The 18,377-nt window shown below is 43.4% G+C and overlaps 1 protein-coding gene across 3 annotated transcripts in view; it reads right to left on the reverse strand.

The window, feature by feature from the left end:
• The window catches only part of ZDHHC21 (zDHHC palmitoyltransferase 21), a 66,315-nt gene extending 48,792 nt beyond the window's left edge, over positions 1-17,523 (reverse strand). The window contains exons 1-2 of one of the 3 annotated variants that reach the window (XM_075559931.1): positions 17,422-17,523; positions 5,900-6,033 (exon numbers count right to left, since the gene is read on the reverse strand). The gene's annotated coding sequence lies outside the window, so the exon portion shown is untranslated. Of the gene's footprint in view, positions 1-5,899; positions 6,034-16,975; positions 17,153-17,421 lie in introns of those variants that run through there. The other 2 variants (XM_075559930.1, XM_075559932.1) reach the window with 2 other exon arrangements.
• Between the last annotated feature and the right edge of the window lie 854 nt (positions 17,524-18,377).

The raw sequence follows: 18,377 nt of genomic DNA on the forward strand, positions 1-18,377 counted from the left end.
TGCCCTATGAAATTCCCACGAGCACATCTCCAGCATCCTGATCGTGCCACTTCGGGCTTCTTTTTGTTCCCCAAATTCAAACACCATTGGAAAGGAAGAACACAATCTGAGTCCCTGTGGTGAACATTGTCCTGAGGTAGGATCAATTCAGCGAAAGGTGATCTCACTGCCAACAAGTCGGACTCTGAGAGCTTCCAAGGCTCTGTAAGTCTTCACAGGAGTAGACAGCTTCAATTTCTTCCCTGGGAGCAACTGGTGGATTCGAACTGCTGACCTTATGGTTAACGGTCCAATACTTACCAGACAGGGTTACCAAAGCACCTTAGGGAAGGGTTAGGAAGATGCAACACACCTTCAGAAGTGCAGAGACCTAACAGAGGTCATGTCGAGAAACAGTAGCATCACATCTTAATATCTTTGTTTACCAAAGGATTCTATGATTTGTAGCAATAGCTTCTGCACTTGGTCCTTGGTAAAAGGCCAAAATACAACTGCACTAATACTTTCAGACTTACGCTCATCTGCAAAGGTTCACTGAGCTGCATACTTGTGCTCTTTGGTGTATACATAATGCCAGTCAAATTTTTTTTAAATCATTTGAAAAATGGCAATAAAAAGCAAAAAGTAACTATACAACTATACATTGTCAAAATTTGTAAATCCATGAAACAATGCCCAATTTATCTTATTATTATGCATACAAGAAAACTCCTATTTAAGTGGGATTTTTAAAAAGGTTCAGTAGAGTTAAAACTGCCAATATACTTCCCAAGCAAAAACTTAAGAGTTGAGATTCCCTGTAAATATAGCTATAAAAAAGTGAATTAAAGTATTTCCATAACAAAGTAGATATAATTTTTACATCTTAAACAACAAACCACTGTGTAAGACCTAGGGGCTACTTTAACCATAAAACATAATGCAATACAGTACTTACAATGATAAACTAGTACAATGGTTCTCAAACCTGTAAGGAAACCAGATTCAACTAGGAACTTTATACTACTGAATCAGACTTTCTATAGAGTCACTCACTGCTGTTGAGTCAATTCCAACTCAAGGCAACCCAGCAGGGCAGAGCAGACCTGCCCCTATAGTGTCCAAGCCTGCAGCATTTCTGGAAGCTGCCGGCCAGATCTTCCTCCTGCAGAGTGGCTGGGGGGTTCAAACCACCAACCTGAGGGTTAGGGACATGCTCTAACCCAGGGGTCCTCAAACTATGGCCTGCGGGCCACATGCGGCCAGCCGGAGGACGTTTATCTGACCCATCATGTGGTTTTGCCCCGTTTCATTTTTTTTACTTCAAAATAAGATATGTGCAGTGTGCATAGGAATTTGTTCATAGTCTTCTTAAAACTATAGTCCAGCCCTCCAATGGGTCCGAGGGACAGTGAACTGGCCCCCTGTTTAAAAAGTTTGAGGACCCCTGCTCTAAACCCTATTACTGAAGATCCTTTCTTAGTAAGTAAAGCTAAACAACAAGATGCAGTTTGGAAATTGCTTCCAGGTGTTTCTGACACAGCTGACTGCCGTCCACTAAACACTAACCCACGGCTCATCACAAAGTCCTCAAATTCACAGCTAAGAGTTGAACTCACTCAGTTCAAGGAATGCTCACTAAACTTCCACTGTGTACTAGTCATATGCTTTAAGCACTGTAGAGACTGGGACACAGATGGTAAGGAGTCACTAAATTAGCATTTAAGTAAGACTTCCCCTCGGAGGTGAAGTCTAGCTTCAGAGTAAAATGATGAGTTAAAAGTTTGTGGGAAAATTCTATTATCTTTTAAATCAGTGATTCTCAACCTTCCTAATGCCACAACCCTTTAATACAGTTCCTCATGTTGTGGTGACACGCCCACCACCATAAAATTATTTTCATTGGTACTTCATAACTGTTATTTTGCTACTGTTATGAATCGGGTGACCCCTGTGAAAGAGTCGTTCAACCCCCAATGGGATCATGACCCACAGGTTGAGAACCGCTGTTTTAAATCCTTTTTTTTTTTATCTCCACAAACTTTTTGAACTTCCTTCATATAAAGGTTAAGGATGTGGGAGGTATTACAAGTTGCCTACAGTAAAACAGAGGCGTCCCTGGGGTGGCACCTAGAGTTAATAAGCACTCAGCTGCTAGCCAAGGGGTAGCTGGTTCAAATCCACCCACAGCTGCCTTCATAGAGATGATCTACTCTCAAAAGGTCACAGCCATTAAAAACACGGAGTAGCACAGCTGGACCATGTGTGTGCACGGGGTTGCCATGAGTAGAGTTCAACTCCACAGCAACTTACTGTTTTTTTCCATCAGTGTTCAGTGGTGAGCGTGGTAAGAAAGGTTTCTATCCCAAGCGCTTAAGAAGACCAGGTTAGAATGCTAATACTTCTGTCACAGGCATTGCCAAGCTGCTGGGGCAGGGGCTTTACTTGAGGATTCTATTTTAAATAAATTACTGAAATTCAATGAAATTCAAGACACGGACTAATTAGAAGGCTCAAAGAATACATAAGCCAAAATTAGTTTTAGACAAGGGACCAACTGAAGAAACAGAATCAAATCAGTGCATTTTACTGACCAGATGGGTATTAGGGCGTACAAAGGAGAGAGTCCAAGGATGACTTAGAACCACTTCAACCTAAGAACATTGACAACAGATGGATTGAAGAGGCTGGGGGTCCTCTCCCTTAGAGGTCTTGCCAGTATTCTTCATCAAAGGTGTAAATCTATCCAAACCAATTAAAAGGATTAAAGAATATTTCACTTTATAAGACTACCCCTATTCTCTCTTCCAGGAAACCTGCAAATAATTAGTCAGAAGAAGATAAGAACCCCAGTGCATCCCCACCCAATGGTTCACATCAACCATGGTCTAATGCAGCAGTTGTTTACAAATTATAAAAAGGGGAAAACTTGGTAGATCTTTTAAAAAGTAAAAGTTACACTTCTTAACCTTTCTATTAGAAATTTAAAAATCTATTAGTACCATTAAAATTAAGTAAGTCATTAAGGATAAAACTTCCTGCTTAATTTGCTTGGTTACCCTTACTTTAAAAATCTCTAAGAGCTCACATTCAAAGGGTAAGAGCTATCCACAGAGCTAAAAAGGGAAACTTTCAAAACGACGTTCATTTTGTACAGTCTTGCCAACTATGAAGTGCTTTTAAAAAAAATGACAGCAGGCTGTCTCTCAACATGTTCAATATTATCTCCTTCTTTTCAATATTTCAGTTCCATTTGGGATTAATAAACAGAATATGAATTCCAATTAGGTTATACACAAGGCAGAGTAATTCCAGTACTGAACATATTAACTTACTCTCTAAGATCAAGGGGCTACCTTTACCATTTCTGAATGTATTAACATTCGAAACAGAAAAGCACATTGCCAGCACAACAAAATGATGAAATAATTCATTCACTCTTTTTCAAAATCTACTTGTACAAGAAAATAACATTTCTCTTGGCACCAGAAGAAATTCCTCACAACAAAGAGTATCAGGGAGTGAAAAGAGTGGTTTTAAAGGCATCAGTTTATCCGGGATATAAATGCAGCAGACAGAATCTGACAGGCTTGGAGAGAAAAGGTATGTCACAGGAAAAGTAAGCCTAGAATAGCAAAATAAACAATAAACAAATAAGATGCTTAATATTATAAAATATACATATATATGTACCTGATTAGCAAAAATTAGGGCCACATAATCCTTGCAATTGATCTTAGAGAGGAGAGCAGTGATCTTCTGGAAGCTCCAGGTGGGATCACAACTACAAGTCCATCACGAGCAGTGCAGAAGGGTCATGCCACTCAGCTAATACTACCAGGCATGACTTGTGGCTGAACAGAAACTATTACAAATAGGAGGTACAACCCAACTGGCTACTATGCTGCTATTTGGTCTCGAGCAAGGTTGTCATTTGTCAAGTACTTTCATTGGCTAGAGATTCCAACATACTAATTTGTATATTAAATAGTGAGCTCATAACTCCACCTTTGATGCAAGTAGTGGTCATACTGGTACTTCAACATTTTTAAAGATTGCTATCTGGTAACTATACTTGACTAGTGACTAACTTGGCAATGATGTAAATTACTACAGCACAGACTTTTAAAAAGAATTATAATTCAACTCTAACAAACCAGGCAACATAAATATTTACAATGTCTAAACTATTCTGGTAGATACCACTTTTCAGACAACTTTATATATTTCACCGTATGTTTTCCCAGGAAAAATATTCAAGGCCTTATGAAAAGACTATGACAGAACACTACTGCATCTTAGGACAGAAAACTGGAATATCTGGTTAGCCAAAATAATTCATAACAACTCTAACCAAACATACACTTCTAAGCTTAAAATTTTATGACTTTCCATCATGGTCAAACTGGCCCTATTCCTTGTCCACTTGTAAACATGGTTCCCATCCCATTCCTCCTGGCTCAAAGGTCTCCACCAGTGAATTTGAATCTTGCTCTCTGTGTCATATTCATGGTACTTCAGTTTTCAGTGATTTTACTGTCTACTGAAATCCAAATTAAAAAAAACACACCTTTAGAAGATGTGCATGAAGGCATACTCAACCACATACAGAGTGTTCTAAAGTGTAAAGTTCACCAAAAATATAGCTGAAAGACATAAAGTCCCTCTGGATACAATAGAACATGACAGATAAGAAGCACAGAAAATAAATGAATAGAAAACGTGGAATAACAGATATATTTTTCATCCAGCTTTTGAAAAAAAATTCTGGGGAGTCTGAGGATCCAGTAGAGTAGGCGTATGGAGAAAGGCCACTCTCATTCATTCAGTGGTGTCTGTAACCGCACACACCCTCTTTGGACGGCGTTTCGGCAGCACCGATCAGAGCAACTCAGGGGTTTCTTCCAGTAACACGTAGTGAAGTGTCACAGGGCACTTTCTGTAGTTATACAAATCTAGCACAAGCTAAATGTCCACATGGAAAAGTGATCAAATAAATTCTAACAAATCCATGACAACAACCCCACCCCCACAAATTCACCACCGCTGAGTTAGTTCCAACTTACAGCGACCTGGCAGAGCACGGTAGAGCTGCTCCTGTGAGTTTCCGCGATTGCAGTTCTTTATGGGCACAGAAAGCCTCATCCGTCTACTCAGCAGCTGGTAGTTTCAAACTGCTGACCTTACACTTAGCAGTCTAAGGTGTAACCACTATGCCACCAGGGCTCCTCAACATATCCGTAGCACTGCTGTTTTCGAGTTGACCAAAGGCTGGTGGTTTGAACCCACCAGCAGCAGCTCCATGGGAGAAAGATGTGCAATCTACCCCTACAGACCACTCTCTCCTAAGGAGTCGCTGGGTCCGAATCAACTGGACAGCAGCAGGTTTTATTTCCCAGCACAATTTTAAAAGAGAAACAGAAGCGAGAAAATAGGAACAAGATCAAAGTCTGCATGTGGCTATCTATACTTACTGCCAAGTAAAAAGAGTAATTTACTTAATAGTGGCTGCCGCTGGGGGATGGGCAACAGCTTAGGAAGGGGAGATGTAGGAACTTCAAATACTTCATGGAAAAATTCCATTATCTTTCAATTCCACTTGTCCATGAACTTTTTGAAGCTCCCTCAAATATATAAACATGAATATATATGTAGTCAAATAACACAATTCAGAAAAAAATTCTCTGAAGCTCATATTATTGTATGTCCCCCTTTAAAAACAAAACTCGGTTTAGAAAGTTAAACCTTCAGAAATCTGAATAAGCACAACTACAATTTCATTTTGCTCACCCACAATAAGTGCATCAAAGCATAAGAGCTGACTTACTTTATCTGCACACTAGGTATCTTTCTAAATACTCAAGCATACTGTATCAGATAAATCAGACGCCTCCCAATGTACAAGTAAATGCAAACTTACCACTTGTAAATTCACTGAGATGGTAGTAATTTTTCTAGCACTCACAGGTAGAGGTTTTTATCTTGATTCATTCTTTGTTTATTATTACGCCCCACCACACGGCTCTGTGCTCAGGAAGAGTTCTCCATGAAGACCTGTATATGGTTGAACAGATGAGGATTTGTCACAACAAAGATAAAAGCTGAAAGCAGGTATACAGTCTAACTGTGAACATGTCAATTACAAGTTTTAAATTCAGAAAATGTGATGCAGTCCCACCTGATTACTGCTTTAAGATTCCACTGCACCTCTAAACACATTTTGGATTTGATTGTCATGATGCTTTGAAGCTTTGAAACCACCCAATTCCCATAAAATCCAATAAGCTTCACGTGTCCACCATACTGAAGTTGTCAAGAATTTTATTTTACTTGGCAGCCCAATCAATGTCCAGGAGAACAGCAGTCAAGAAATCAAATCATACGCTGCATTGGCCAAATGTCACTTTGAGGATTAGGATGTGCCTAACATAAGTCATGGTATTTTCAAACACCAAAAATGCATGTGAAGCTTATACATGGAACAAGGAAGACTGAAAAAGAATCGGTACACCTGAATTAAGGTGCTGGTGAAGAATAATGAATAAAGCATGGACTACCAGAAGAATGAATGAGTCTGTATTGGAAGAAGTCCAGCCACTATGGTCCTCCACAGTGAGGACGGCAAGCCCTTAACTTACTGTGGGCATGTGATCAGGAGGGACCAATCGCTGGGATTGGTCAGGTAAAGCGCGAGAGAAAAAGAGGAAGACCACCAAAGAGATGGATTGACCCTGGCTACAATTAATGGCAGAAGCATAACAACACTGATGAGAACAGCACAGATATCCTTCTGTTATGCATGAAGGGCTTCAAGATTATTTATTTCTGGAAAAATGAACTTAAAAGATAACAAAATGTTTCCATATGCTCCCTGAGTAGAAACTGACTCAACGGCACCTAACAAGACCATCATTTGGGCTACATCAAATTTGCATGGCACAATTATGACAATAGATTCTGAGATCACTGATGTGACAGAAAGCATTAAAATTATCTCTCAAGATATGGATGAGGACAGAAGTTTCTAATCACAAATGATAAACAGAATACAGAGTTCCAAATAGGAGCAATTTTAGTTTAATATTATACATACTTTTACCACATTAGACACTAAGAAACCAAAAATAAAGTACATATTCAGCATACCATATATATTCGTGTATAAGCTGAGTTTTTCAGCACATTTTTATGCAGTTTTTGTGGCAAAACTAGATGCCTCGGCTGATATTCAGGTCGGCTTATACTTGAGTATATACGGTATATCAAGCTGAAAAGAACTAAAGAAAAAAATCAAGCTCTGAGATGAAAAACGAAAGGTTTCAATGGATAAAATACTGAATGATGCAGGCGGCATCAAAAGGACATAGACACATAGTCGCCACTGTACCAAAAAGAACTGAACAACCATCATTTCAAGAAATAGCCTGTGATCAAGAAGTAGTGGTTTTGAAGAAGAAGAAGTCCAAGCTGCACTGAAGGCATTAGTGAACAACAAGGCATTAGGAATTGACAAAATACCAAGTGAAATGTTTCAACAAACTGACAGCACAGGAGGGACGCATTGGTCTCTCTAGGCCAAGGCATTTGGAAGACAGTAACCTACCTGGTCAGCCAGCGAGAGGCGATCCCTACTTGTGTTCATTCCAAAGAAAGGGGGCCCAGCAGAATGCAGAAATCAATAGAACAACATCAAAATAGGTGTGCACCAGGGTTGTATCCACTCACTACCCCAGTTCAATCTGTGTGCTGAACAAATAATCAGAGAAGCTAGCCTAACATGAAGACTGAGGCCGGCAGGGCTGTGGGGAGGCTGGGATATGCAGCTGCGACAGCATTGCTTTCTGAAACCCTAGAGGACTTGAAGCACTCATGAATGGAAATCCAAGATTTTCAAACAGCTTTCAGAATGGATTACAACTTAATATAGAGAAAGTCAAACTCCTCACAAGTGGACAAATACAAAACATCACAAGAAACAGAGAAGAGATTGATGTGACCAAGGATTTCATTTTATTCAACTCCATAATCAACACTGATGGAAGCAGTAGTCAAAAAAAAACAAAACAAACGATGAATTGAACTGGGCAAATTTGTTGCACAAGATCTATTTAAAATGTTGAAAAGCAAGAATGTCACTTGAGGGTTAAATACCAGACCACCATGGTATTTTCAATCACCACAGATGCATGTGAAAGTTGGACAATAAAGCCACAAAAGGATGGACGCATTTGAATTATGGTGCTAGTAAAGAATACTGAAAATATCATGGACTGCCAGAAGAACCACCTAAGTCTGTCTTGGAGGAAATAACAACCAGAATGTTCTTTGTTCAGTGATGATGGCAAGACTATGCTCACATATTCAGACATGTCATCAGGAGAGACTAGTTCCCAGAAAAAAAGACACTATGTTTGGTAAACTCAAGGGTCATCGAAAAAGAGGAAGACTCTCAGCAAGATGGATGGACAGTGACTACAATGATGGCTGAAGCCCAACAATAACTGTAAGGCTGATGCTGGACCAGGCAGTGTTTTCATGTAGTTGGATATCATTGGGTCACTATGAGTTGGAGCAAACTTCACGGCACATATGATGCACTCCAATATTTCTTAGTCCATTTCACTTTCATTAGAAAATACATAAACCTGCTTACAGACCAATTTCATGATCCACAGATTGAGAGATCAAACCTCAGCTAGAAAATGCTGCTTATCTGAGCCAGGAAATGTGGGACTTTACCCTGGAAACAGTGAATGATTCTTAGGATTTGGGGCAGAAAAAAGCAAAAATTAAAATCTAAAACCCAGATGACAAAGAACAGCAATAATTTGAAGGATGAACTTGTGTGGAAGGATAAATCATGCAGACCAAGTGCATGCAATGAGGCAACCTCACACTAACCATGGCCACGAGGAGTGTATCTCCTAAGCATGGGGTGTGGGAAGATGCACATGGACATCCTGGAGAGAGTTTTAGGAATTAAACGGATAGAACTTGATAATCAAATTGGTAGCAGAGGGCAAACTGCAGAGTGGCTCCTAAGGTTCTGATTTAGAGACGAGAGGACATGAAGGACACACCAGGAGCTCATGCAGCATCCTGCTTGCTTACCAGAGCACCAGCAAGCAATTACGTATTAAGGATGTGAAAAAAGCCACTGAATCGTGATCAAAACATTTTCATTCACCTTCTAGATTCCATTCACCAACCAACCCTGTATTCCCTCCCAGGGTCAATTTTTCTAAGGCTGTGTATTGTTAGACTGTTAAATGTGACTGGTGCCCATTCTTACCTCTACGCTAATTTAAAGTGGTCTCCTTGGCTACCCCTTTCATTATAAGCAGAGACCGCATCTAGAGTCGCAAAGGTACGTGAGCAGGGAAAGTCACCAGAGAATTACAGGAGGTCCGGTGAAGAGCTCTGCTATGGTGAGCAGGGTCTCCCACATTGCGATGGCTGGAACCACAGGATGGCTGCGCAAAGTAAGAAGGGAGTTTCTGCCCGAGCATGAGGTGATTCTAAGTCAAACTCCAGTCAAACCATCCATGAGTCAAATTCCAGTCATTCATTGGCTGAAAGTCAAGAACCCTACTCTGCATTGTCATTCGTTAGCACTAAACTGCAGGCGTAACGTCCCAGTATCCCAAGGTATTTCAGTGCTAGACTGCTACCACTGCCAACCACCATAATGGAATCAAAAGGCAATATTATGGTAGGAAAGTAATGCTGGCCATAAAAATAAAAGACACTTTTGGATGGCAAACGCTACCACATTGTCTCAAAACTACAATACGCCATTAATATTTTTCTTACAATGCAACATTTGAAAGAATACAATTATACAATTAACAACGTATAGGCCATGTTTTTTTCTTAAAGTTTTTGCCACATCAGTGTCCAAAAAAAGTGTTAAAGTATTAAAGGAATCTATTAAATTTAACTCTAACAATTACAATGTAATGTAAGTTGAGAAGTTACAGCGTATACCTTTAAACTTAGTTATAGAGCCAGTGGACTTCTGATTTATTCAACAGTAACAACTGGTCAAGAATGACAGTTCAATTGTTCTATCTAAAATATCAGGTTATACAAAATTAAAAAATCACACTCACTGCCAAGAAGTCCATTTTGACACCCTACAGGACAGGGTAAAAGTAACCCTACAGGACAGAGTAAAACTGCCCTGGTGTGTTCCTGAGACAGTAAACCTTCGTGGGAATTGAAAGCCTCGTGTTTCTCCATCACAGCTGCTGGTAGTTTCAAACTGCTGACCTTGTGATTAGGAGTCCAACGTGTAACCCATGCCACCAGGGCTCCATCAGCTGCATTTAATACTTAGCTAATGGAGCAATCCAATTATTAAAGTATTGCATTAATATTCAGTGGTTCACCAACAGAGTAGGAAATTTGCACAGAGGTCAAACACATGTTGCAGATTCAGAACTGGAATTAAAAAAAAATAAAAGCAAAACAACCTGTTGCCTTAGGCCCATTCTGACTCACAGCCACACTACAGGACGAGCAGAACTGCCCCACAGGGTTTCCCCAAGACTAACAATCTACAGGGCCAGATTGCCAGGTCCAAGTACAGGCCTTTCCAGTTAGCCACTGACCACTGAACTAACCCCAGCCCTCGGGTCTCTTCTTGTTGCCTTTCTTAACTTCCTTTTCTTTTCAAAAGCTCCAGAAATGCACATCTTAGAGCAAGTCATTCATCACTGCATTCTGGACAAAACTGACATAAGCCGAAAATGCTCTAAACGCAAACTTGCTCTTTTGTGTAATTCCTTCATAAGTGTAAAATAAATGGAAATTAATAATACTTATTAATTATTAGCACTACCATACTCCAGTGATGCACTTCACCAGAAATCTAACAATAAGCAGAAACAACTGGAAGGTGTGGAGTGATGAACATTAAAAATCACTAAGTGGAGAGCAAATGCTTTGAGAATGATTGGGGCAGGGAATGTATGGATGTGCTTTATACAATTGATGGATGTATATGTGTGGATTGTGATAAGAGTTGTATGAGTCCCTAATAAAATGTAAAAAAAGAAAAGAGGAGAGAAAAAAAAGAAAATGATTAGGGCAAAGAATGTACGGATGTGCTTTATACAATTGATGTATGTATATGTATGGACTGTGATAAGAGTTGTATGAGCCCCTAATAAATTGTTTTTAAAAAATCACTAAGTATTGCTGTGATATGGTTATTGCCAGGTACCCTCAAGTCCACTGAGACTCAGAGTGCTATACACAACAGAAGGAAATACTGCCAGTCCTTCGCCATCCTCACGATGTCGTGTTTGAGCCCACTGTCGCAGCCACTGTGCCAAGCCATTGTGTTGAAGGGATGCCTCTATTTGAATGTTCTCCTACTTTAACAAGCATGATGTCCTTTTTCAGGGAGTTGCCTCTCCTGCCAACATGTCCAAAGTACATGAGATGAAGTCTCACCGTCCTTGCTTCTCAGGAGCATTTTGGCTATACTTTTGCAGAGATAGATTTATTTGTTCTTCTGGCAGTCCAGGGTACCACCTTCAATATTCTTCACCAGTACTGTAATTCACATGCATTTATTAAGGTAGCAGACGGACACCAGGCCTCTACTCAAGTACTCCCTCAATGCAAGAACACTTTATTCTAATAACCTGGCATTCTGTGATGCTTACCTTCCCAACACGATCACTGCAGACAAAATGGATACATAAGTAAATGTGGTGAATAAAGATGATGGTGCCCAGCTATCAAAACATATAGCATCTGAGGTCTTAAAGGCTTGAAGGTAAACAAGCAGCCATCTAGCTAAGAGGCCACAAAGTCCACATGGAAGAAGCACTCCAGTCTGTGTGATCATGAGGTGTTTATGGGATCATGTATCAAAGACCCAGAACAAAAAATCCCATCAACATAAATGAGGCAGAGTGGAGACCCAAAGCCTATCTGTAGACAATTGGACATCCCCACACAGAAGGGTCACAAGGAAGAGACGAGCCAGCCAGGGTGCAGCATAGCACCCAAACATACAATTTTCCTCTAGTTTTTTAATGCTTCCCTCCTGACCCCCCACTATCATGATCCCAATTCTACCTTACAAATCCAGTTAGACCAGAGCATGTGCTGTTATAAATAAGAGCTTGAGACACATGAAATCCAGGATAAACCCCTCAGGTCCAATAATGAGAGTAACGATGCCAGGAAGGTAAGGGGAAGGTGGGGGAACTGATCACAATGATCAACATATAACCCCTTCCCAGGGGGGCGAACAACAGAAAAGTAGGTAAAGGGAGACAGCGGATCGGTATAAGACATGAAAAAATAACAATTTATAATTTAACACAAGGGTGGGAGGGAGGCGGGAAAAAGAGGAGCTAATACCAAGGGCTCAAGTAGAAAGAAAATGTTTTGAAAATGATGTTGGCAACATATGTACCAATGTGCTCAACACAATGGATGGATGTACGGATTGTGATAAGAGCTGTAAGAGTCCCCCAATAAAATGATTAAACAAAAACAAAGTCCAACCTACACATGCACATGAAGCAACTGAAAATACCAAATCTTTTAAAAACAAAACAATGACCAAACTCTCAGTCATGGAGTTGATTCCAACTCCCTGCGCCCCTTAGTCAGTCCAAAATGCCGGCAAGGGAACCTTGGTTTACAGGGGGAGAGAGGTGTGCAAAACAGCTAAAGGTAGTGGAGAAGTAGAGGTGAGTAGAGTTGGGGGGGAGGGGCAGGTAAGAATAAATAACCTTTTTACTCAAGTAAAACAGTGCTTGGGGAAAGCCAGCAACTACTATAAGGGCCAGAAATGAAGCGAGTGTGTCAGGCTCTTCCAACAAGGAAAGGAGGTCCTACGGCACCAAGACAGATTATTTTTAAGCCTAACTTAGATTCCTTTTTCAAAGCTTTACCAAGGCTGAAAAGGTTTAAGAGCACAAAGAAAATAAAATCTTTCTACACCTGCTTACTAAAGCTGAAAATTCTGCAATAAGGTGAAAATGTTATTTATTCCTGAATTACAGATCAAAGGCATAAAATCAGAAGGCTGGTTGAGATCAAGCATGAGCACAAGAAATTTTAATTAAAATGAATCAATGGATGACAAAGAAGCAAATTTTTACCTGGCCCACTGTTTTCTGGGAGGGCCAGCAAAAGGCGAAGAGAGCAGTTACAGATCCTACGCCTCAAAGGGGGAAGGAGATTGATCTACTCTGAAAGGAAAAGCAATGGAAAAGAGGTTTGGAAGGTAGACGACAAAACTGAAAACAGCACATTTTCCCCAGGGCCTATCTAAAGGGGGAACTAAATAAAGAAATAAGCTTCCACCTGGGCCAGGAAGCTGGTCACCAAGGAGAGTTCTGCCTCCCTCTTCTACAAAGATGAGCTTTCCAAACTGGGAAAATTCAACACACTAAAAATGGCCCTGGTTAGTGCTTTTCCATTTACTCTTGTCTCTCACCTAGGTTTTTAATCCAAAGTAGTACAGATATTTCTGATTGTAACCAAAGGCTGTAGTGATTCCCCAATCTAGATGCTTAGTTGCCTTTGATATCTTGTGTGGCAAGGTGACTGCTATAAGTGGCTTACTTGGTTAGCTGCTGTGGAATCAGCCCCCCCCCACTCCACCCCCCGCCATCTCTGGGGACCCCATGTACAATGAATCCAACAGGGTGATCCACAGGGTTCTCACTGGCTAATTTTGTGGAAGTAAACTGCCACATCTTTCTTCCTAGTCTGCCTTAACCTGGAAGTGCCACTGAAATCTATTTAGCATCAAAGCACCATACTCACCTCGAGTGGCGGACAAGTAGTGGCTGCCCTTCAGGTACATTGATGGGGTGGAACTGAATGGACGCCCCTCATTAAAGGCAGGGATCCCGCCACTAAGCACCACTGCAGTAATACACAGTGCCTGCATGTCTGACCAGGAGGGTGAAAACTGAGGGCACAAACAATCTCAGGGAAGTGAAAATGACTTCCTCTGCCTTCCAGGTTGGCAGTTCAAACTCACCAGCTGCTCTGCAGAAGAAAGACGAGACGCTGTGCTCTGGTAAGATTTAGCATCTCGGAACACTCATAGAGAGGTTCTATGCTGCCCTGCAGGGTCGCTATGAGTGGAAATCCACTGTGGTCCTAGGTTGGTTGGTTCCTGTGCTGACTAACAGCACTTGTTTTACCACTAAGCAGCCTTCTGCGCTGGAAACAACCTGAGCCTACCCTGACTCACACTCTGATTCCAGAAGCCAGCTTCCTGGAGACTCACTAGACTTCTCAGTCAGGCTCATCACACACTCACAGCATTAAGCTGAATGCCAGGCCACCAAAATGGTCCATGCACCTTTCCCCTGGTTCTGAGTCAGTCGCTGTGAACGGCAGAAACTGGGTCATGGCAAGTTAGCGAAACTGATCCACTGGTTTCTGTTTGTAGAACTTAGCTATTTCATTGACACACTAAACATCCTTTTCTCGTATTACACAAATATCCTAGGGCTAGGCAATGAAACACAGTTCTCATCATTTTACTTGTTAAAACATGCACTATTTGCTCCAACTCCAGCATCTCAAGTGTGTTGTTCTTAACAGAAATCTCAATAGCTTTAAAGGTCCAAGAGTCTGTGAGTCAGAAAAAACTCAATGGCAGTGAGTTGAATGAAGTTGACTAGAATCTTAGGGGCCCTAGTGACTCAATGATTAAAGCACTTCGCTAAAAGAAAGGTCAGCGGTTCAAACCCAACTGGCTGCTCTACTGGAAAAAGACACGGCAGACTGCTTCTGCAAACACTCACAGCCTTGGAAAGCGGTACTACAAGGGCTGTTGTACACGGTCCCACCAGGTCACCATGGGTCAGAATTAACGCACAGCAACGGGTTTGGGTTTTGGAATATAATCCTGTTGCTTGACATCCAAAATGCTAAAGTAGTTCTATATAAAAACAGTTGTAGAATTATACATTTTTTGACAGAATATATTAATACTTCTTCACACAGCCCTCGGCTGCTGTGAAAGGTTGATGTCTTGTTTAGGATCCAGTGCTCTGACTGGCACTAATGGGGTTCAATTCCAGGCCAGGGAAGTCTTTCTTCTAAAGAGCCCTGGTGGTGCAGTGGGTTAGGCATTGGGTTGCTAACCAGAAGATCAGCAGTTTGAAACCACCAGCTGCTCTAAGGGAGAAAGACAATGCTTTCTACTATATAGAGGAGTGAAGACTTAGTTTCAGAAACTACAGGGGCACCATGAATTGGAATCCACTCAAAGGTGAGGCGTTTTCCGGTTTTTGAGAGGATCTTTGGGAGAAACACCTGCTGACTTAGTCTCAAATAGATACGGCCTCTGGATCAGCTCTATTGTGTCTCCTGGGGTGGCTGTGAGTCACACTGGGTTGGCCGGCACCTACCAATACTTATGCAGGTTACTATTTGTAATTGTATAATGTTTAAATGTATCACATTTTTAAAAAATACACAAAACTAACCAAACCCATGTGGTCCAGTCCATTTCAACTCACAGTAAAACTACAAGGTAGAGCTTAACTGCTTCATGAGGTATCCAAGAGGGGGGCCCTGGGGGCTTTCTGGGTTATACTCTGGGCTGCTAACCACAAGATCGGCATTTCTAAACCACCGGGAACTCTTCGAGAGTAAGACGAGGTTTCCTAGTCCTATAGAGTTGGTCTTGGAAACCCACAGGGGCAGTTCTACTCAGTGACTGGGAGTTTAGTTGTTTTTGTTTTGTTCTGAGCATCTTTACCCAGGCAGATGGCCAGATTGTTCTCCCACAATGCAGTTGTGGAGTTCAAATCACAGACCTTTCAGTTAGCCCTCATATGGCAAACAGATGTGGAAATGCTAATGTTTAGCTAATACACTGTCACACTAATTTTATTATTATTATTACACTTAGAAAACTGAGTGTGACTCCCTGATAAGAAAACAGCCTGGATCACTGACCTGTCCACGACCTCACAAGCTAAGGGTAGCAGTGGGGCAGGAATGCAGCCACACCAATCTTTCAAGGAGTCTTTATTTCTGATTGTTTGCTCATCTTTTATCTCTTCAAACCTGGCTGCGTTGGGAGATAGCAAACAGGAGACTTGCTACCTCTCCCCACACTTATCTTGGAAATAAGCAAAACCTGATAAGATAGGACGCTGTAGTACAAAGGGGCGGGCGCTCCCATTGCAGCCACCAGTGCTTTCCACAATCGATGTGGTGGTTTTTCTTTGCGATACACATATCCCTGTACACGGGAGCACGGTTCCATGCCCATCTTTTTAACGTGCACTTCCTTATCCGACTGTAACTTTACACTATGATTTACGACCCGGCCGGCAATGACCTTGATTTCGACCCCTCCTGTAATTTTATAGATGCCAGATCCCAATAGTTGTGGGTAATGACTGGTTAGGTCCTCCTAACGCCTGGAGAACAGACATCCTTTCCTGAATTCACGAGGGATCTTGAACGGTGACCCAGATATAGCTGGGGGCAGAGAGCCCAGAACTTCAAGAGGCCTCTCCACCGAAATCCCGGCGACCTATCGGAGGGAATGGTACCAAGTGCCTCGGATGGAGGCTGGAAGCAGGAGACTAAGGCCAATAAAGCAGCCACATCTCCCTCCTCCTGCAAGTCCTCCAAGCGTCTCCCGGGCGGTCTGGGAATGAATGAAAGGCTCCCAGCGCCCACAGGACTCCGGTGCCCAGTGCCGCCCCGTGCCGCCCCGTGCCGGGGCAGGTGTCCGGCAGAGGTGGGGCGGTGAGGGTGCTGGTTACAGGGGCGGGGACGCTACTCACAATGCGCCCCACCCCGCAGGCAGGCACCCACCAGCACCGGCTGCAGGAAAGGTGGGGTAGGGATGGAGAGTGTGGGGACGCGTCTGGGAGGCCAGGCCGCGGGCTGAGCCGGGGCGGGGGCGGCCCGGTGGGGCGGGAACAGGTGAGCGCGCCACGGCCCGGGCGCCGAGGGCCCGCCGAGCCCCGCACCTACTCACCGGCGCCGGCGGGCTCGCGTCTCGCCGTGGCTGCGGCTCTCGCGGCTGCCAGGCTCTTCCTCCTCCCCTTCCCGAGCCGCCGCCGCCGCCGCCCAAGCCGGGCCGCGCTCCCCTTCCGCTTCCGGGAGCTGGGCACCGAGGCCGGGCCCTGTAGGTGCCCGCCGGCGAGCGGAGGGATGGCAGCCGACGTCCCCGCCGCGCCGGGCAGCCGCGACGGGAGCCGCCGAGGGCCGCAAGAGCCGGAATCGCGCCGCGGGCCCCCGGAGCGCAGCGCCCGCACGCGCGCACCTGACGCCGCGGCCACCTGGCTTCCCGCTTTGTCTCCGCTCCCGCGCCGCCCCCCCCCCCCTGCCGCCGCCGAGGGACTCTCCTCCAGGGATTGCATTTACCCTCCTTCCCCCGCAGACCCGTCCTCCCCGCGACAGCGTTCCGGTGGCTCTGGGTACCTTGCTCCCATGTGCAGCCCAAAGCATCCACATCAACTGGTTGGTCCAGGACGCACAGATGCAGGCCTGCTGAAACTACCGACAGTTTAGCAACATTTCCACGTGATCCTCTTAAGACTTTCAAAGCACTGCCCTCTAGCAAAGTGGCTGCCCCAAACCCAAACTCCCATGGGGTTTCTGCGACTGCCATGGTTACTGAAACTGCCTCACCTTTCTCCAAGGAGAATAGACGCTGGCGGATTCGAACCGCCAAACGTGTAAAGAGCAGTAAGCCCATCACTTTAACCAAGGCACTACCTGGGCTCCTTTAAGGTTGCCCCAACTTGTTATTCCTGTCAGCAACTTAAATCTATACCGCAGAGGAGCTTGACTGTGTACTTCTGACATCCCAGAAGCCTAGGAAAAGTAGGCTGACTCAGCACTGCTAACAAGCCCCCTCCTGGTCTACATTAAAATTTTTGGGAAGCACCAGAAAGAAAGGCAGGCCTCCGCCACCCTCTCTTCCTCCATGCCCCACCCCACCCCTTCACTTCAGCTAAAGAATACTTCAGGAAGAAGTACTAGCCTACAGGATGCCCACCCACCCCTTCTTCCAAATGGATCCCTACTTACCTCTCATCTGGGCTTCCAGGAACAGGAACTACCAGTCTGGGAGGGCTGCACATACTCACCTGAATTTCCTTCACTGCCTATCCCAGCATGCCCGATAATCTCCCCCTTTGTTAGCCTTCAACCTAGCCAGATTCGGGATCACTACAAACTCCACATGCCCAAAGCTCCCTCTCACCACAGCACTTACACAGCATGAACACACAGTAGTCCCTTGGTTGGGCCTTTACAGTACCTTGTCCTGCTAGATACATATTTTTTTTCATGTGTTTTATCTTAGTTTAACACCTGTTGGTTAACCTTGAATCCTAGTTCAGAGTACTCAAAGTGTGGCCCCTGACATGTGG

The sequence above is a fragment of the Tenrec ecaudatus genome, chromosome 10 (assembly GCF_050624435.1).
Source record: "Tenrec ecaudatus isolate mTenEca1 chromosome 10, mTenEca1.hap1, whole genome shotgun sequence".
Classification (NCBI taxonomy): Eukaryota; Metazoa; Chordata; class Mammalia; order Afrosoricida; family Tenrecidae; genus Tenrec; species Tenrec ecaudatus.